A 22,221-nucleotide genomic window follows, 5' to 3' on the forward strand; every position below is an offset into this window, starting at 1 on the left:
TGTCTTGACCAAGAAACGCATGTGCGTTTCTTACTAAAGCTTTCGTGAAATTAATAAACTTTCGAAAGAACGCGATTATCTTTCAAACTAAAGCTAGTACTTTGAAAAGCAACACTGATCTCAGTTCTAACAGTGCTTTCACAAGTAGCAAACAAGTGCTTGTCTTGACCAAGAAACGCATGTGCGTTTCTTACTAAAGCTTTCGTGAAATTAATAAACTTTCGAAAGAACGCGATTATCTTTCAAAGTAAAGCTAGTACTGAGAAAAGCAACAATGATCTCAGTTCTAACAGTGCTTTCACACGTAGCAAACAACTGCTTGTCTTTACAAAGTAACGCATGTGCGTTTCTTATTAAAGCTTTTGTGAAAATAATAAACTTCTAAAAGAACGCGATTATCTTTCAAACTAAAGCTAGTACTGAGAAAAGCAACACTGAACTCAGTTCTAACAGTGCTTTCACACGTAGCAAACAAGTGCTTGTCTTGACCAAGAAACGCATGTGCATTTCTTACTAAAGCTTTCGTGAAATTAATAAACTTCCGAAAGAACGCGATTATCTTTCAAAGTAAAGCTAGTACGGAGAAAAGCAACACTGATCTCAGTTCTAACAGTGCTTTCACATTTAGCAAACAACTGCTTGTCTTTACAAAGAAATGTGCGTTTCTTACTAAAGCTTTCGAGAAATTAATAAACTTCCGAAAGAATGCTATTATCTTTCAAAGGAAAGCTAGTACTGAGAAAAGCAACACTGATCTCAGTTCTATCAGTGCTTTCACACGTAGCAAACAAGTGCTTGTCTTGACCAAGTAACGCATGTGCGTTTCTTAATAATGCTTTCGAGAAATTAATAATCTTCTGAAAGAACGCGATTATCTTTCAAAGTAAAGCTTGTACTGAGAAAAGAAACACTGATCTCAGTTCTAACAGTACTTGCACACGTAGCAAACAACTGCTTGTCTTTACAAAGAAACGCATGTGCGTTTCTTACTAAAGCTTTCGTGAAATTAATAAACTTTCGAAAGAACGCGATTATCTTTCAAACTAAAGCTAGTACTGAGAAAAGCAACACTGTTCTCAGTTCTAACAGTGCTTTCACACGTAGCAAACAACTGCTTGTCTTTACAAAGAAACGCATGTGCGTTTCTTACTAAAGCTTTCGTGAAATGAATAAACTTCCGAAAGAACGCGATTATTTCAAAGGAAAGCTAGTACTGAGAAAAGCAACACTGATCTCAGTTCTATCAGTGCTTGCACACGTAGCAAACAACTGCTTGTCTTTACTAAATCTTTCGTGAAATTAATAAACTTCCGAAAGAACGAGATTATCTTTCAAAGTAAAGCTTGTACTGAGAAACGCAACACTGATCTCTGTTCTAACAGTGATTTCACACGTAGCAAAAACTGCTTGTCTTTACAAAGAAACGCATTTGCCTTTCTTACTTAAGCTTTCTTGAAATTAATAAATTTCTGAAAGAACGCGATTATCTTTCAAAGAAAAGCTTGTACTGAGTAAAGCAACACTGATCTCAGTTCTAACAGTGCTTTCACACGTAGCAAACAACTGCTTGTCTTGACAAAAAACGCATGTGCGTATCTTACTAAAGCTATCGTGAAATTAATAAACTTCTGAAAGACCGCGATTATCTTTCAAAGGAAAGCTTGTACTGTGAAAAGCAACACTTATCTCAGTTCTAACAGTGCTTTCACACGTAGCAAACAACTGCATGTCTTGACAAAGAAACGCATGTGCGTTTCTTACTAAAGCTTTCGTGAAATTAATAAACTTCCAAAGAACGCGATAATCTTTCAAAGTAAAGCTTGTACTGAGAAAAGCACACTGATCTCAGTTCTAACAGTGCTTTCACACATAGCAAACAACTGCTTGTCTTTACAAAGAAACGCATGTGCGTTTCTTACTAATGCTTTCGAGAAATTACTAATCTTCCGAAAGAACGCGATTATCTTTCAAAGCAAAGCTTGTACTGAGAAAAGCAACACTCATCTCAGTTCTAACAGTGCTTTCACCCGTCTCAAACAAGGGCTTGTCTTTACAAAGAAATGCATGTGCGTTTCTTACTAAAGTTTTCGTGAAATTAATAAACTCTCGAAAGAACGATATTATCTTTCAAAGTAAAGCTTGTACTGAGAAAAGCAAAACTGATCTCAGTTCTAACAGTGCTTTCACACGTAGCAAACAACTGCTTGTCTTGACAAAGAAACGCATATGCGTTTCTTTACTAAAGCTTTTGTGAAATTAATAAACTTCCGATAGAACGCGATTATCTTTCAAAGTAAAGCTTGTTCTGAGAAAAGCAACACTGATCTGAGTTCTAACAGTGCTTTCACACGTACTAAACAAGTGCTTGTCTTGACAAAGAAACGCATGTGCGTTTCTTACTAAAGCTTTCGTGAAATTAATAAGCTTCCGAAAGAACGCGATTATCTTTCAAAGGAAAGCTTGTACTGAGAAAAGCAACACTGATCTCAGTTCTAACAGTGCTTTCACATGTAGCAAACAACTGCTTGTCTTGACAAAGAAACGCATGTGCGTTTCTTACTAAAGCTTTCGTGAAATTAATAACCTTTCGAAAGAAGGCGATTATCTTTCAAAGTAAAGCTTGTAATGAGAAAAGCAACACTGATCTCAGTTCTAACAGTGCTTTCACACGAAGCAAAAAACTGCTTGTCTTGACAAAGAAACGCATATGCGTTTCTTACTAAAGCTTTCGTGAAATTAATAAACTTCCGATAGAACGCGATTATCTTTCAAACTAAAGCTAGTACTGAGAAAAGCAACACTGATCTCAGTTCTAACAGTGCTTTCACACGTAGCAAACAAGTGCTTGTCTTGACCAAGAAACGCATGTGCGTTTCTTACTAAAGCTTTCATGAAATTAAGAAACTTTCGAAAGAACGCGATTATCTTTCAAAGTAAAGCTAGTACTGAGAAAAGCAACACTGATCTCAGTTCTAACAGTGCTTTCACACGTAGCAAACAACTGCTTGTCTTTACAAAGAAACGCATGTGAATTTCTTACTAAAGCTTTCGTGAAATTAATAAACTTCCGAAAGAACGCGATTATTTCAAAGGAAAGCTAGTACTGAGAAAAGCAACACTGATCTCAGTTCTATCAGTGCTTTCACAAGTAGCAAACAAGTGCTTGTCTTGACCAAGAAACGCATGTGCGTTTCTTACTAAAGCTTTTGTGAAATTAATAAACTTTCGAAAGAACGCGATTATCTTTCAAACTAAAGCTAGTACTTTGAAAAGCAACACTGATCTCAGTTCTAACAGTGCTTTCACAAGTAGCAAACAAGTGCTTGTCTTGACCAAGAAACGCATGTGCGTTTCTTACTAAAGCTTTCGTGAAATTAATAAACTTTCGAAAGAACGCGATTATCTTTCAAAGTAAAGCTAGTACTGAGAAAAGCAACAATGATCTCAGTTCTAACAGTGCTTTCACACGTAGCAAACAACTGCTTGTCTTTACAAAGTAACGCATGTGCGTTTCTTATTAAAGCTTTTGTGAAAATAATAAACTTCTAAAAGAACGCGATTATCTTTCAAACTAAAGCTAGTACTGAGAAAAGCAACACTGAACTCAGTTCTAACAGTGCTTTCACACGTAGCAAACAAGTGCTTGTCTTGACCAAGAAACGCATGTGCATTTCTTACTAAAGCTTTCGTGAAATTAATAAACTTCCGAAAGAACGCGATTATCTTTCAAAGTAAAGCTAGTACGGAGAAAAGCAACACTGATCTCAGTTCTAACAGTGCTTTCACATTTAGCAAACAACTGCTTGTCTTTACAAAGAAATGTGCGTTTCTTACTAAAGCTTTCGTGAAATTAATAAACTTCCGAAAGAACGCGATTATCTTTCAAAGGAAAGCTTGTACTGAGAAAAGCAACACTGATCTCAGTTCTAACAGTGCTTTCACACGTAGCAAACAAGTGCTTGTCTTTAGAAAGAAACGCATTTGCCGTTCTTACTTAAGCTTTCGTGAAATTAATAAATTTCTGAAAGAACGCGATTATCTTTCAAAGAAAAGCTTGTACTGAGAAAAGAAACACTGATCTCAGTTCTAACAGTGCTTTCACACGTAGCAAACAACTGCTTGTCTTGACAAAAAACGCATGTGCGTATCTTACTAAAGTTATCGTGAAATTAATAAACTTCTGAAAGACCGCGATTATCTTTCAAAGGAAAGCTTGTACTGTGAAAAGCAACACTTATCTCAGTTCTAACAGTGCTTTCACACATAGCAAACACCTGCTTGTCTTGACAAAGAAACGCATGTGCGTTTCTTACTAAAGCTTTCGTGAAATTAATAAACTTCCAAAAGAACACGATAATCTTTCAAAGGAAAGCTTGTAGTGAGAAAAGCAACACTGATCTCAGTTCTAACAGTGCTTTCACACATAGCAAACAACTGCTTGTCTATACAAAGAAACGCATGTGCGTTTCTTACTAATGCTTTCGAGAAATTAATAATCTTCCGAAAGAACGCGATTATCTTTCAAAGCAAAGCTTGTACTGAGAAAAGCAACACTCATCTCAGTTCTAACAGTGCTTTCACCCGTCTCAAACAAGGGCTTGTATTTACAAAGAAATGCATTTGAGTTTCTTACTAAAGTTTTCGTGAAATTAATAAACTCTCGAAAGAACGATATTATCTTTCAAAGTAAAGCTTGTACTGAGAAAAGCAACACTGATCTCAGTTCTAACAGTGCTTTCACACGTAGCAAACAACTGCTTGTCTTGACAAAGAAACGCATGTGCGTTTCTTACTAAAGCTTCCGTGAAATTAATAAACTTCCGAAAGAACGCGATTATCTTTCAAAGTAAAGCTTGTACTGAGTAAAGCAACACTGATCTCAGTTCTAACAGTGCTTTCACACATAGCAAACAACTGCTTTTCTTTACAAAGAAACGCATGTGCGTTTCTTACTAATGCTTTCGAGAAATTAATAATCTTCCGAAAGAACGCGATTATCTTTCAAAGCAAAGCTTGTACTTAGAAAAGCAACACTCATCTCAGTTCTAACAGTGCTTTCACCCGTCTCAAACAAGGGCTTGTATTTACAAAGAAATGCATTTGAGTTTCTTACTAAAGTTTTCGTGAAATTAATAAACTCTCGAAAGAACGATATTATCTTTCAAAGTAAAGCTTGTACTGAGAAAAGCAACACTGATCTCAGTTCTAACAGTGCTTTCACACGTAGCAAACAACTGCTTGTCTTGACAAAGAAACGCATGTGCGTTTCTTACTAAAGCTTCCGTGAAATTAATAAACTTCCGAAAGAACGCGATTATCTTTCAAAGTAAAGCTTGTACTGAGTAAAGCAACACTGATCTCAGTTCTAACAGTGCTTTCACACATAGCAAACAACTGCTTTTCTTTACAAAGAAACGCATGTGCGTTTCTTACTAATGCTTTCGAGAAATTAATAATCTTCCGAAAGAACGCGATTATCTTTCAAAGCAAAGCTTGTACTGAGAAAAGCAACACTGATCTCAGTTCTAACAGTGCTTTCACCCGTCGCAAACAAGTGCTTGTCTTTACAAAGAAACGCATGTGCGTTTCTTTCTAAAGTTTTCGTGAAATTAATAACCTTTAGAAAGAACGCGATTATCTTTCAAACTAAAGCTAGTACTGAGAAAAGCAACAATGATCTCAGTTCTAACAGTGCTTTCACACGTAGCAAACAAGTGCTTGTCTTGACCAAGTAACGCATGTGCGTTTCTTACTAATGCTTTCGAGAAATTAATAAACTTCCGAAAGAACGCGATTATCTTTCAAAGTAAAGCTTTACTGAGAAAAGCAACACTGATCTCAGTTCTAACAGTGCTTGCACACGTAGCAAACAACTGCTTGTCTTTACAAAGAAACGCATGTGCGTTTCTTACTAAAGCTTTCGTGAAATTAATAAACTTCCGAAAGAACGAGATTATCTTTCAAAGTAAAGCTTGTACTGAGAAAAACAACACTGATCTCTGTTCTAACAGTGCTTTCACACGTAGCAAAAAACTGCTTGTCTTTACAAAGAACCGCATGTGCGTTTCTTACTAAAGCTTTCGTGAAATTAATAAACTTCCGAAAGAACGCGATTATCTTTCAAACTAAAGCTAGTACTGAGAAAAGCAACACTGATCTCAGTTCTAACAGTGCTTTCACACGTAGCAAACAAGTGCTTGTCTTGACCAAGAAACGCATGTGCGTTTCTTACTAAAGCTTTCGTGAAATTAATAAACTTTCGAAAGAAAGCGATTATCTTTCAAAGTAAAGCTAGTACTGAGAAAAGCAACACTGATCTCAGTTCTGACAGTGCTTTCACACGTAGCAAACAACTGCTTGTCTTTACAAAGAAATGTGCGTTTCTTACTAAAGCTTTCGTGAAATTAATAAACTTTCGAAAGCACGCGATTATCTTTCAAAGGAAAGCTTGTACTGAGAAAAGCAACACTGATCTCAGTTCTAACAGTGCTTTCACACGTAGCAAACAACTGCTTGTCTTGACAAAGAAACGCATATGCGTTTCTTACTAAAGATTTCGTGAAATTAATAAACTCCCGAAAGAACGAGATTATCTTTCAAAGTAAAGCTTGTACTGAGAAAAGCAACACTGATCTCAATCTAACAGTGCTTTCACACGTAGCAAACAAGTGCTTGTCTTTACAAAGAAACGCATTTGCCTTTCTTACTTAAGCTTTCGTGAAATTAATAAATATCTGAAAGAACGCAATTATCTTTCAAATAAAAGCTTGTACTGAGAAAAGCAACACTGATCTCAGTTCTAACAGTGCTTTCACACGTAGCAAACAACTGCTTGTCTTGACAAAAAACGCATGTGCGTATCTTACTAAAGCTATCGTGAAATTAATAAACTTCCGAAAGAACGCGATTATCTTTCAAAGCAAAGCTTGTACTGAGAAAAGAAACACTCATCTCAGTTCTAACAGTGCTTTCACACGTAGCAAACAACTGCTTGTCTTGACAAAGAAACGCATATGCGTTTCTTACTAAAGCTTTTTTGAAATTAATAAACTTCCGATAGAACGCGATTATCTTTCAAAGTAAAGCTTGTACTGAGAAAAGCAACACTGATCTCAGTTCTAACAGTGCTTTCACACGTAGCAAGCAACTGCTTGTCTTTACAAAGAAACGCATGTGAGTTTCTTACTAAAGCTTTCGTGAAATTAATAAACTTCCGAAAGAACGCGATTATCTTTCAAAGTAAAGCTTGTACTGTGAAAAGCAACACTTATCTCAGTTCTAACAGTGCTTTCACACGTAGCAAACAACTGCTTTTCTTGCCAAAGAAACGCATGTGCGTTTCTTACTAAAGCTTCCGTGAAATTAATAAACTTCCAAAAGAACCCGATTATCTTTCAAAGTAAAGCTTGTACTGAGAAAAGCAACACTGATCTCAGTTCTAACAGTGCTTTCACACGTAGCAAACAACTGCTTCTCTTGACAAAGAAACGCATATGCGTTTCTTACTAAAGCTTTTTGAAATTAATAAACTTCCGATAGAACACGATTATCTTTCAAATAAAGCTTGTACTGAGAAAAGCAACACTGTTCTCAGTTCTAACAGTGCTTTCAAACGTAGCAAACAAGTGCTTGTCTTGACAAAGAAACGCATGTGTGTTTCTTACTACAGATTTTGTGAAATTAATAAAGTTTCGAATGAACGCGATTATCTTTCAAAGTAAAGCTTGTACTGAGAAAAGCAACACTGATCTCAGTTCTAACAGTGCTTTCACACGTAGCAAACAACTGCTTGTCTTGACAAAGAAACGCATGTGCGTTTCTTACTAAAGCTTTCTTGAAATTAATGAACTTTCGAAAGAACGCGATTATCTTTCAAATTAAAGCTAGTACTGAGAAAAGCAACACTGATCTCACTTCTAGCAGTGCTTTCGCACGTAGCAAACAACTGCTTGTCTTTACCAAGAAACGCATGTGCGTTTCTTACTAAAGCTTTCGTGAAATTAATAAACTTTCGAAAGAACGCCATTATCTTTCAAAGTAAAGCTAGTACTGAGAAAAGCAACACTGATCTCAGTTCTAATAGTGCTTTCACACGTAGCAAACAACTGCTTGTCTTTACAAAGAAACGCATGTGCGTTTCTTACTAAAGCTTTCGTGAAATTAATAAACTTCCGAAAGAACGCGATTATCTTTCAAACTAAAGCTAGTACTGAGAAAAGCAACACTGATCTCAGTTCTAACAGTGCTTTCACACGTAGCAAACAAGTGCTTGTCTTGACCAAGAAACGCATGTGCGTTTCTTACTAAAGCTTTCGTGAAATTAATAAACTTTCGAAAGAAAGCAATTATCTTTCAAAGTAAAGCTAGTACTGAGAAAAGCAACACTGATCTCATTTCTGACAGTGCTTTCACACGTAGCAAACAACTGCTTGTCTTTACAAAGAAATGTGCGTTTCTTACTAAAGCTTTCGTGAAATTAATAAACTTCCGAAAGAACGCGATTATCTTTCAAAGGAAAGCTTGTACTGAGAGAAGCAACACTGATCTCAGTTCTAACAGTGCTTTCACACGTAGCAAACAAGTGCTTGTCTTTACAAAGAAACGCATTTGCCTTTCTTACTTAAGCTTTCGTGAAATTAATAAATTTCTGAAAGAACGCGATTATCTTTCAAAGAAAAGCTTGTACTGAGAAAAGCAACACTGATCTCAGTTCTAACAGTGCTTTCACACGTAGCAAACAACTGCTTCTCTTGACAAAAAACGCATGTGCGTATCTTACTAAAGCTATCGTGAAATTAATAAACTTCTGAAAGAACGCAATTATCTTTCAAAGCAAAGCTTGTACTGAGAAAAGCAACACTCATCTCAGTTCTAACAGTGCTTTCACCCGTCGCAAACAAGGGCTTGTCTTTACAAAGAAACGCATGTGCGTTTCTTACTAAAGCTTTCGTGAAATTAATAAACTTTCGAAAGAACGCGATTATCTTTCAAGGTAAAGCTTGTACTGAGAAAAGCAACACTGATCTCAGTTCTAACAGTGCTTTCACCCGTCGCAAACAAGGGCTTGTCTTTACAAAGAAACGCATGTGCGTTTCTTACTAAAGCGTTCGTGAAATTAATAGACTTTCAAAAAAACCGGTTATCTTTCAAAGTAAAGCTTGTACTGAGAAAAGCAACACTGATCTCAGTTCTAACAGTGCTTTACACGAAGCAAACAACTGCTTGTCTTGACAAAGAAACGCATGTGCGTTTCTTACTAAACCTTTCTTGAAATTAATGAACTTTCGAAAGAACGCGATTATCTTTCAAATTAAAGCTAGTACTGAGAAAAGCAACACTGATCTCAGTTCTAACAGTGCTTTCACACGTAGCAAACAAGTGCTTGTATTGACCAAGAAACGCATGTGCGTTTCTTACTAAAGCTTTCGTGAAATTAATAAACTTTCGAAAGAACGCGATTATCTTTCAAAGTAAAGCTAGTACTGAGAAAAGCAACACTGATCTCAGTTCTAACAGTGCTTTCACACGTAGCAAACAACTGCTGGTCTTTACAAAGAAACTCATGTGCGTTTCTTACTAAAGCTTTCGTGAAATTAATAAACTTCCGAAAGAACGCGATTATCTTTCAAAGTAAAGCTTGTACTGAGAAAAGCAACACTGATGTCAGTTCTAACAGTGCTTTCACACGTAGCAAACAACTGCTTGTCTTTACAAAGAAACGCATGTGCTTTCTTACTAAAGCTTTTGTGAAATTAATAAACTTCCAAAAGAATGCGATTATCTTTCAAAGGAGAGCTTGTACTGAGAAAAGCAACACTGATCTCAGTTCTAACAGTGCTTTCACACATAGCAAACAACTGCTTGTCTTTACAAAGAAACGCATGTGCGTTTCTTACTAAAACTTTCGTGAAATTAATAAACTCCCGAAAGAACACGATTATCTTTTAAAATAAAGCTTGTACTGAGAAAAGCAAAACTGATCTCAGTTCTAACTGTGCTTTAACACGTAGCAAACAACTGCTTGTCTTGACAAAGAAACGCATGTGCGTTTCTTACTAAAGCTTTCTTGAAATTAATGAACTTTCGAAAGAACGCGATTATCTTTCAAATTAAAGCTAGTACTGAGAAAAGCAACACTGATCTCAGTTCTAACAGTGCTTTCGCACGTAGCAAACAACTGCTTGTCTTTACCAAGAAACGCATGTGCGTTTCTTACCAAAGCTTTCTTGAAATTAATAAACTTTCGAAAGAACGCCATTATCTTTCAAAGTAAAGCTAGTACTGAGAAAAGCAACACTGATCTCAGTTCTAATAGTGCTTTCACACGTAGCAAACAACTGCTTGTCTTTACACAGAAACGCATGTGCGTTTCTTACTAAAGGTTTCGTGAAATTAATAAACTTCCGAAAGAACGCGATTATCTTTCAAACTAAAGCTAGTACTGAGAAAAGCAACACTGATCTCAGTTCTAACAGTGCTTTCACACGTAGCAAACAAGTGCTTGTCTTGACCAAGAAAGGCATGTGCGTTTCTTACTAAAGCTTTCGTGAAATTAATAAACTTCCGAAAGAATGCGATTATCTTTCAAACTAAAGCTAGTACTGAGAAAAGCAACACTGATCTCATTTCTGACAGTGCTTTCACACGTAGCAAACAACTGCTTGTCTTTACAAAGAAATGTGCGTTTCTTACTAAAGCCTTCGTGAAATTAATAAACTTCCGAAAGAACGCGATTATCTTTCAAAGGAAAGCTTGTACTGAGAGAAGCAACACTGATCTCAGTTCTAACAGTGCTTTCACACGTAGCAAACAAGTGCTTGTCTTTACAAAGAAACGCATTTGCCTTTCTTACTTAAGCTTTCGTGAAATTAATAAATTACTGAAAGAACGCGATTATCTTTCAAAGAAAAGCTTGTACTGAGAAAAGCAACACTGATCTCAGTTCTAACAGTGCTTTCACATGTAGCAAACAACTGCTTCTCTTGACAAAAAACGCATTGCTTATCTTACTAAAGCTATCGTGAAATTAATAAACTTCCGAAAGAACGCAATTATCTTTCAAAGCAAAGCTTGCACTGAGAAAAGCAACACTCATCTCAGTTCTAACAGTGCTTTCACCCGTCGCAAAAAAGGGCTTGTCTTTACAAAGAAACGCATGTGCGTTTCTTACTAAAGCTTTCGTGAAATTAATAAACTTCCGAAAGAACGCGATTATCTTTCAAAGTAAAGCTTGTACTGTGAAAAGCAACACTTATCTCAGTTCTAACAGTGCTTTCACACGTAGCAAACAACTGCTTTTCTTGCCAAAGAAACGCATGTGCGTTTCTTACTAAAGCTTCCGTGAAATTAATAAACTTCCAAAAGAACCCGATTATCTTTCAAAGTAAAGCTTGTACTGAGAAAAGCAACACTGATCTCAGTTCTAACAGTGCTTTCACACGTAGCAAACAACTGCTTCTCTTGACAAAGAAACGCATATGCGTTTCTTACTAAAGCTTTTTGAAATTAATAAACTTCCGATAGAACACGATTATCTTTCAAATAAAGCTTGTACTGAGAAAAGCAACACTGATCTCAGTTCTAACAGTGCTTTCAAACGTAGCAAACAAGTGCTTGTCTTGACAAAGAAACGCATGTGTGTTTCTTACTACAGATTTTGTGAAATTAATAAAGTTTCGAATGAACGCGATTATCTTTCAAAGTAAAGCTTGTACTGAGAAAAGCAACACTGATCTCAGTTCTAACAGTGCTTTCACACGGAGCAAACAACTGCTTGTCTTGACAAAGAAACGCATGTGCGTTTCTTACTAAAGCTTTCTTGAAATTAATGAACTTTCGAAAGAACGCGATTATCTTTCAAATTAAAGCTAGTACTGAGAAAAGCAACACTGATCTCACTTCTAGCAGTGCTTTCGCACGTAGCAAACAACTGCTTGTCTTTACCAAGAAACGCATGTGCGTTTCTTACTAAAGCTTTCGTGAAATTAATAAACTTTCGAAAGAACGCCATTATCTTTCAAAGTAAAGCTAGTACTGAGAAAAGCAACACTGATCTCAGTTCTAATAGTGCTTTCACACGTAGCAAACAACTGCTTGTCTTTACAAAGAAACGCATGTGCGTTTCTTACTAAAGCTTTCGTGAAATTAATAAACTTCCGAAAGAACGCGATTATCTTTCAAACTAAAGCTAGTACTGAGAAAAGCAACACTGATCTCAGTTCTAACAGTGCTTTCACACGTAGCAAACAAGTGCTTGTCTTGACCAAGAAACGCATGTGCGTTTCGTACTAAAGCTTTCGTGAAATTAATAAACTTTCGAAAGAAAGCAATTATCTTTCAAAGTAAAGCTAGTACTGAGAAAAGCAACACTGATCTCATTTCTGACAGTGCTTTCACACGTAGCAAACAACTGCTTGTCTTTACAAAGAAATGTGCGTTTCTTACTAAAGCTTTCGTGAAATTAATAAACTTCCGAAAGAACGCGATTATCTTTCAAAGGAAAGCTTGTACTGAGAGAAGCAACACTGATCTCAGTTCTAACAGTGCTTTCACACGTAGCAAACAAGTGCTTGTCTTTACAAAGAAACGCATTTGCCTTTCTTACTTAAGCTTTCGTGAAATTAATAAATTTCTGAAAGAACGCGATTATCTTTCAAAGAAAAGCTTGTACTGAGAAAAGCAACACTAATCTCAGTTCTAACAGTGCTTTCACACGTAGCAAACAACTGCTTCTCTTGACAAAAAACGCATGTGCGTATCTTACTAAAGCTATCGTGAAATTAATAAACTTCCGAAAGAACGCAATTATCTTTCAAAGCAAAGCTTGTACTGAGAAAAGCAACACTCATCTCAGTTCTAACAGTGCTTTCACCCGTCGCAAACAAGGGCTTGTCTTTACAAAGAAACGCATGTGCGTTTCTTACTAAAGCTTTCGTGAAATTAATAAACTTTCGAAAGAACGCGATTATCTTTCAAGGTAAAGCTTGTACTGAGAAAAGCAACACTCATCTCAGTTCTAACAGTGCTTTCACCCGTCGCAAACAAGGGCTTGTCTTTACAAAGAAACGCATGTGCGTTTCTTACTAAAGCTTTCGTGAAATTAATAAACTTTCGAAAGAACGCGATTATCTTTCAAAGTAAAGCTTGTACTGAGAAAAGCAACACTGATCTCAGTTCTAACAGTGCTTTCACACGTAGCAAACAACTGCTTGTCTTTACAAAGAAACGCATGTGAATTTCTTACTAAAGCTTTCGTGAAATTAATAAACTTCCGAAAGAACGCGATTATCTTTCAAAGTAAAGCTTGTACTGAGAAAACCAACACTGATGTCAGTTCTAACAGTGCTTTCACACGTAGCAAACAAGTGCTTGTCTTGACAAAGAAACGCATGTGCGTTTCTTACTAAAGCTTTCGAGAAATTAATTAACTTCCGAAAGAACGCGATTATCTTTCAAAGTAAAGCTTGTACTGTGAAAAGCAACACTTATCTCAGTTCTAACAGTGCTTTCACACGTAGCAAACAACTGCTTGTCTTGCCAAAGAAACGCATGTGCGTTTCTTACTAAAGCTTCTGTGAAATTAATAAACTTTCGAAAGAACGCGATTATCTTTCAAAGCAAAGCTTGTACTGAGAAAAGCAACATTGATCTCAGTTGTAACAGTGCTTTCACACGTAGCAAACAACTGCTTGTCTTTACCAAGAAACGCATGTGCGTTTCTTACTAAAGCTTTCGTGAAATTAATAAACTTTCGAAAGAACGCCATTATCTTTCAAAGTAAAGCTAGTACTGAGAAAAGCAACACTGATCTCAGCTCTAACAGTGCTTTCACACGTAGCAAACAACTGCTTGCCTTGACAAAGAAACACATGTGCGTTTCTTACTAAAGCTTTCTTGAAATTAGTGAACTTTCGAAAGAACGCGATTATCTTTCAAATTAAAGCTAGTACTGAGAAAAGCAACACTGATCTCAGTTCTAACAGTGCTTTCGCACGTAGCAAACAACTGCTTGTCTTTACAAAGAAACGCATGTGCGTTTCTTACTAAAGCGTTCGTGAAATTAATAGACTTTCAAAAAAACCGGTTATCTTTCAAAGTAAAGCTTGTACTGAGAAAAGCAACACTGATCTCAGTTCTAACAGTGCTTTCACACGAAGCAAACAACTGCTTGTCTTGACAAAGAAACGCATGTGCGTTTCTTACTAAACCTTTCTTGAAATTAATGAACTTTCGAAAGAACGCGATTATCTTTCAAATTAAAGCTAGTACTGAGAAAAGCAACACTGATCTCAGTTCTAACAGTGCTTTCACATGTAGCAAACAAGTGCTTGTATTGACCAAGAAACGCATGTGCGTTTCTTACTAAAGCTTTCGTGAAATTAATAAACTTTCGAAAGAACGCGATTATCTTTCAAAGTAAAGCTAGTACTGAGAAAAGCAACACTGATCTCAGTTCTAACAGTGCTTTCACACGTAGCAAACAACTGCTGGTCTTTACAAAGAAACTCATGTGCGTTTCTTACTAAAGCTTTCGTGAAATTAATAAACTTCCGAAAGAACGCGATTATCTTTCAAAGTAAAGCTTGTACTGAGAAAAGCAACACTGATGTCAGTTCTAACAGTGCTTTCGCACGTAGCAAACAACTGCTTGTCTTTACAAAGAAACGCATGTGCTTTCTTACTAAAGCTTTTGTGAAATTAATAAACTTCCAAAAGAATGCGATTATCTTTCAAAGGAGAGCTTGTACTGAGAAAAGCAACACTGATCTCAGTTCTAACAGTGCTTTCACACATAGCAAACAACTGCTTGTCTTTACAAAGAAACGCATGTGCGTTTCTTACTAAAACTTTCGTGAAATTAATAAACTCCCGAAAGAACACGATTATCTTTTAAAATAAAGCTTGTACTGAGAAAAGCAAAACTGATCTCAGTTCTAACTGTGCTTTAACACGTAGCAAACAACTGCTTGTCTTGACAAAGAAACGCATGTGCGTTTCTTACTAAAGCTTTCTTGAAATTAATGAACTTTCGAAAGAACGCGATTATCTTTCAAATTAAAGCTAGTACTGAGAAAAGCAACACTGATCTCAGTTCTAACAGTGCTTTCGCACGTAGCAAACAACTGCTTGTCTTTACCAAGAAACGCATGTGCGTTTCTTACTAAAGCTTTCTTGAAATTAATAAACTTTCGAAAGAACGCCATTATCTTTCAAAGTAAAGCTAGTACTGAGAAAAGCAACACTGATCTCAGTTCTAATAGTGCTTTCACACGTAGCAAACAACTGCTTGTCTTTACACAGAAACGCATGTGCGTTTCTTACTAAAGGTTTCGTGAAATTAATAAACTTCCGAAAGAACGCGATTATCTTTCAAACTAAAGCTAGTACTGAGAAAAGCAACACTGATCTCAGTTCTAACAGTGCTTTCACACGTAGCAAACAAGTGCTTGTCTTGACCAAGAAAGGCATGTGCGTTTCTTACTAAAGCTTTCGTGAAATTAATAAACTTCCGAAAGAACGCGATTATCTTTCAAACTAAAGCTAGTACTGAGAAAAGCAACACTGATCTCATTTCTGACAGTGCTTTCACACGTAGCAAACAACTGCTTGTCTTTACAAAGAAATGTGCGTTTCTTACTAAAGCCTTCGTGAAATTAATAAACTTCCGAAAGAACGCGATTATCTTTCAAAGGAAAGCTTGTACTGAGAGAAGCAACACTGATCTCAGTTCTAACAGTGCTTTCACACGTAGCAAACAAGTGCTTGTCTTTACAAAGAAACGCATTTGCCTTTCTTACTTAAGCTTTCGTGAAATTAATAAATTACTGAAAGAACGCGATTATCTTTCAAAGAAAAGCTTGTACTGAGAAAAGCAACACTGATCTCAGTTCTAACAGTGCTTTCACACGTAGCAAACAACTGCTTCTCTTGACAAAAAACGCATTGCTTATCTTACTAAAGCTATCGTGAAATTAATAAACTTCCGAAAGAACGCAATTATCTTTCAAAGCAAAGCTTGCACTGAGAAAAGCAACACTCATCTCAGTTCTAACAGTGCTTTCACCCGTCGCAAAAAAGGGCTTGTCTTTACAAAGAAACGCATGTGCGTTTCTTACTAAAGTTTTCGTGAAATTAATAAACTTTCGAAAGAACGATATTATCTTTCAAAGTAAAGCTTGTACTGAGAAAAGCAACACTGATCTCAGTTCTAACAGTGCTTTCACATGTAGCACACAACTGCTTCTCTTTACAAAGAAACGCATGTGAATTTCTTACTAAAGCTTTCGTGAAATTAATAAACTTCCGAAAGAACGCGATTATCTTTCAAAGTAAAGCTTGTACTGAGAAAAGCAACACTGATGTCAGTTCTAACAGTGCTTTCACACGTAGCAAACAAGTGCTTGTCTTGACAAAGAAACGCATGTGCGTTTCTTACTAAAGCTTTCGAGAAATTAATTAACTTCCGAAAGAACGCGATTATCTTTCAAAGTAAAGCTTGTACTGTGAAAAGCAACACTTATCTCAGTTCTAACAGTGCTTTCACACGTAGCAAACAAATGCTTGTCTTGCCAAAGAAACGCATGTGCGTTTCTTACTAAAGCTTAGGTGAAATTAATAAACTTTCGAAAGAACGCGATTATCTTTCAAAGCAAAGCTTGTACTGAGAAAAGCAACATTGATCTCAGTTCTAACAGTGCTTTCACACGTAGCAAACAACTGCTTGTCTTGACCAAGAAACGCATGTGCGTTTCTTACTAAAGCTTTCGTGAAATTAATAAACTTTCGAAAGAACGCCATTATCTTTCAAAGTAAAGCTAGTACTGAGAAAAGCAACACTGATCTCAGTTCTAACAGTGCTTTCACACGTAGCAAACAACTGCTTGTCTTTACAAAGAAACGCATGTGCGTTTCTTACTAAAGCTTTCGTGAAATTAATAAACTTCCGAAAGAACGCCATTATCTTTCAAACTAAAGCTAGTACTGAGAAAAGCAACACTGATCTCAGTTCTAACAGTGCTTTCACACGTAGCAAACAACTGCTTGGCTTTACAAAGAAATGTGCGTTTCTTACTAAAGCTTTCGTGAAATTAATAAACTTCCGAAAGAACGCGATTATCTTTCAAAGTAAAGCTTGTACTGAGAAAACCAACACTGATGTCAATTCTAACAGTGCTTTCACACATAGCAAACAACTGCTTGTCTTGCCAAAGAAACGCATGTACGTTTCTTACTAAAGCTTCCGTGATATTAATAAACTTCCAAAAGAACGCGATTATCTTTTAAAGTAAAGCTTGTACTGAGAAAAGCAACACTGATCTCAGTTCTAACAGTGCTTTCAAACGTAGCAAACAAGTGCTTGTCTTGACAAAGAAACGCATGTGCATTTCTTACTAAAGCTTTCGAGAAATTAATAAACATCCGAAAGAACGCGATTATCTTCAAAATAAAGCTTGTACTGCGAAAAGCAACACTTATCTCAGTTCTAACAGTGCTTTCGCACGTACCAAACAAGTTCTTGTCTTGACAAAGAAACGCATGTGCGTTTCTTACTAAAGCTTCCGTGAAATTAATAAACTTTCGAAAGAACGCGATTATCTTTCAAAGTAAAGCTTGTACTGAGAAAAGCAATACTGATCTCAGCTCTAACAGTGCTTTCACACGTAGCAAACAACTGCTTGCCTTGACAAAGAAACACATGTGCGTTTCTTACTAAAGCTTTCTTGAAATTAGTGAACTTTCGAAAGAACGCGATTATCTTTCAAATTAAAGCTAGTACTGAGAAAAGCAACACTGATCTCAGTTCTAACAGTGCTTTCGCATGTAGCAAACAACTGCTTGTCTTTACAAAGAAACGCATGTGCGTTTCTTACTAAAGCGTTCTTGAAATTAATAGACTTTCAAAAAAACCGGTTATCTTTCAAAGTAAAGCTTGTACTGAGAAAAGCAACACTGATCTCAGTTCTAACAGTGCTTTCACACGAAGCAAACAACTGCTTGTCTTGACAAAGAAACGCATGTGCGTTTCTTACTAAACCTTTCTTGAAATTAATGAACTTTCGAAAGAACACGATTATCTTTCAAATTAAAGCTAGTACTGAGAAAAGCAACACTGATCTCAGTTCTAACAGTGCTTTCACACGTAGCAAACAAGTGCTTGTCTTGACCAAGAAACGCATGTGCGTTTCTTACTAAAGCTTTCGTGAAATTAATAAACTTTCGAAAGAAAGCGAATATCTTTCAAAGTAAAGCTAGTACTGAGAAAAGCAACACTGATCTCATTTCTGACAGTGCTTTCACACGTAGCAAACAACTGCTTGGCTTTACAAAGAAATGTGCGTTTCTTACTAAAGCTTTCGTGAAATTAATAAACTTCCGAAAGAACGCGATTATCTTTCAAAGTAAAGCTTGTACTGAGAAAACCAACACTGATGTCAGTTCTAACAGTGCTTTCACACATAGCAAACAACTGCTTGTCTTGCCAAAGAAACGCATGTGCGTTTCTTACTAAAGCTTCCGTGATATTAATAAACTTCCAAAAGAACGCAATTATCTTTTAAAGTAAAGCTTGTACTGAGAAAAGCAACACTGATCTCAGTTCTAACAGTGCTTTCAAACGTAGCAAACAAGTGCTTGTCTTGACAAAGAAACGCATGTGCATTTCTTACTAAAGCTTTCGAGAAATTAATAAACATCCGAAAGAACGCGATTATCTTCAAAATAAAGCTTGTACTGCGAAAAGCAACACTTATCTCAGTTCTAACAGTGCTTTCGCACGTACCAAACAAGTTCTTGTCTTGACAAAGAAACGCATGTGCGTTTCTTACTAAAGCTTCCGTGAAATTAATAAACTTTCGAAAGAACGCGATTATCTTTCAAAGTAAAGCTTGTACTGAGAAAAGCAATACTGATCTCAGCTCTAACAGTGCTTTCACACGTAGCAAACAACTGCTTGCCTTGACAAAGAAACACATGTGCGTTTCTTACTAAAGCTTTCTTGAAATTAGTGAACTTTCGAAAGAACGCGATTATCTTTCAAATTAAAGCTAGTACTGAGAAAAGCAACACTGATCTCAGTTCTAACAGTGCTTTCGCATGTAGCAAACAACTGCTTGTCTTTACAAAGAAACGCATGTGCGTTTCTTACTAAAGCGTTCGTGAAATTAATAGACTTTCAAAAAAACCGGTTATCTTTCAAAGTAAAGCTTGTACTGAGAAAAGCAACACTGATCTCAGTTCTAACAGTGCTTTCACACGTAGCAAACAACTGCTTGCCTTGACAAAGAAACACATGTGCGTTTCTTACTAAAGCTTTCTTGAAATTAGTGAACTTTCGAAAGAACGCGATTATCTTTCAAATTAAAGCTAGTACTGAGAAAAGCAACACTGATCTCAGTTCTAACAGTGCTTTCGCATGTAGCAAACAACTGCTTGTCTTTACAAAGAAACGCGTGTGCGTTTCTTACTAAAGCGTTCGTGAAATTAATAGACTTTCAAAAAAACCGGTTATCTTTCAAAGTAAAGCTTGTACTGAGAAAAGCAACACTGATCTCAGTTCTAACAGTGCTTTCACACGAAGCAAACAACTGCTTGTCTTGACAAAGAAACGCATGTGCGTTTCTTACTAAAGCTTTATTGAAATTAATGAACTTTCGAAAGAACGCGATTATCTTTCAAATTAAAGCTAGTACTGAGAAAAGCAACACTGATCTCAGTTCTAACAGTGCTTTCACACGTAGTAAACAAGTGCTTGTATTGACCAAGAAACGCATGTGCGTTTCTTACTAAAGCTTTCGTGAAATTAATAAACTTTCAAAGAACGCGATTATCTTTCAAAGTAAAGCTAGTACTGAGAAAAGCAACACTGATCTCAGTTCTAACAGTGCTTTCACACGTAGCAAACAACTGCTTGTCTTTACAAAGAAACTCATGTGCGTTTCTTACTAAAGCTTTCGTGAAATTAATAAACTTCCGAAAGAACGCGATTATCTTTCAAAGTAAAGCTTGTACTGAGAAAAGCAACACTGATCTCAGTTCTAACAGTGCTTTCACACGTAGCAAACAACTGCTTGTCTTTACAAAGAAACGCATGTGCGTTTCTTACTAAAGCTTTTGTGAAATTAATAAACTTCCAAAAGAATGCGATTATCTTTCAAAGGAGAGCTTGTACTGAGAAAAGCAACACTGATCTCAGTTCTAACAGTGCTTTCACACATAGCAAACAACTGCTTGTCTTTACAAAGAAACACATGTGCGTTTCTTACTAATGCTTTTGAGAAATTAATAATCTTCCGAAAGAACGCGATTATCTTTCAAAGTAAAGCTTGTACTGAGAAAAGCAACACTGATCTCAGTTCTAACAGTGCTTTCACACGTAGCAAACAAGTGCTTGTCTTGACAAAGAAATGCATGTGCGTTTCTTACTAAAGCTTTCGTGAAATTAATAAACTTTCGATAGAAAGCGATTATCTTTCAAAGTAAAGCTTGCACTGAGAAAAGCAACACTGATCTCAGTTCTAACAGTGCTTTCACACGTAGCAAAAAACTGCTTGTCTTGACAAAGAAACGCATGTGCGTTTCTTACTAAAGCTTTCGTGAAATTAATAAACTTTCGAAAAACGCGATATCTTTCAAAGGAAAGCTTGTACTGAGAAAAGCAACACTGCTCTCAGTTCTCACAGTGCTTTCACACGTAGCAAACAACAGCTTGTCTTGACAAAGAAACGCATGTGCGTTTCTTACTAAATCTTTCGTGAAATTAATAAACTTCCGAAAACGTGATTATCTTTCAAAGGAAAGCTTGTACTGAGAAAAGCAACACTGATCTCAGTTCTAACAGTGCTTTCACACTTAGCAAACAACTGCTTGTCTTGACAAAGAAACGCGTGTGCGTTTCTTACTAAAGCTTTCGTGAAATTAATAAACTTCCAAAAGAATGCGATTATCTTTCAAAGGAAAGCTTGTACTGAGAAAAGCAACACTGATCTCAGTTCTAACAGTGCTTTCACACATAGCAAACAACTGCTTGTCTTTACAAAGAAACGAATGTGCGTTTCTTACTAATGCTTTCGAGAAATTAATAATCTTCCGAAAGAACACGATTATCTTTCAAAACAAAGCTTGTACTGAGAAAAGCAACACTGATCTCAGTTCTACCAGTGCTTTCACACGTAGCAAACAAGTGCTTGTCTTGACAAAGAAACGCATGTGCGTTTCTTACTAAAGCTATCGTGAAATTAATAAACTTTCGAAAGAACGCAATGACCTTTCAAAGTAAAGCTTGTACTGAGAAAAGCAACACTGATCTCAGTTCTAAGAGTGCTTTCACACGTAGCAAAAAACTGCATGTCTTGACAAAGAAACGCATGTGCGTTTCTTACTAAAGCTTTCGTGAAATTAATAAACTTCCGAAAGAACGCGATTACCTTTTAAAGTAAAGCTTGTACTGAGAAAAGCAACACTGATCTCAGTTCTAACAGTGCTTTCAAACGTAGCAAACAAGTGCTTGTCTTGACAAAGAAACGCATGTGCGTTTCTTACGTGACATTAATAAACTTTCAAAAGAACTCGATTATCTTTCAAAGTAAAGCTTGTCCTGAGAAAAGCAACACTGATCTCAGTTCTAACAGTGCTTTCACACGTAGCAAACAACTCCTTGTCTTGACAAAGAAATGCATGTGCGTTTCTTACTAAAGCTTTCTTGAAATTAATAAACTTTCGTAAGAACGCGATTATCTTTCAAATTAAAGCTAGTACTGAGAAAAGCAACACTGATCTCAGTTCTAACAGTTCTTTCGCATGTAGCAAACAACTGCTTGTCTTTACAAAGAAACGCATGTGCGTTTCTTACTAAAGCGTTCGAGAAATTAATAGACTTTCGAAAAAACCGATTATCTTTCAAAGTAAAGCTTGTACTGAGAAAAGCAACACTGATCTCAGTTCTAACAGTGCTTTCACACTTAGCAAACAACTGCTTGTCTTTACAAAGAAACGCATGTGCGTTTCTTACTAAAGCGTTCGAGAAATTAATAGACTTTCGATAAAACCGATTATCTTTCAAAGTAAAGCTTGTACTGAGAAAAGGAACACTGATCTCAGTTCTAACAGTGCTTTCACACGTAGCAAACAACTGCTTGTCTTGACAAAGTAACGCATGTGCGTTTCTTACTAAAGCTTTCCAGAAATTAATAAACTTCCGAAAGAACGCGATTAACTTTCAAAGGA

Source organism: Chionomys nivalis, chromosome 17 (genome assembly GCF_950005125.1).
Source record: "Chionomys nivalis chromosome 17, mChiNiv1.1, whole genome shotgun sequence".
NCBI classification, from domain to species: Eukaryota; Metazoa; Chordata; class Mammalia; order Rodentia; family Cricetidae; genus Chionomys; species Chionomys nivalis.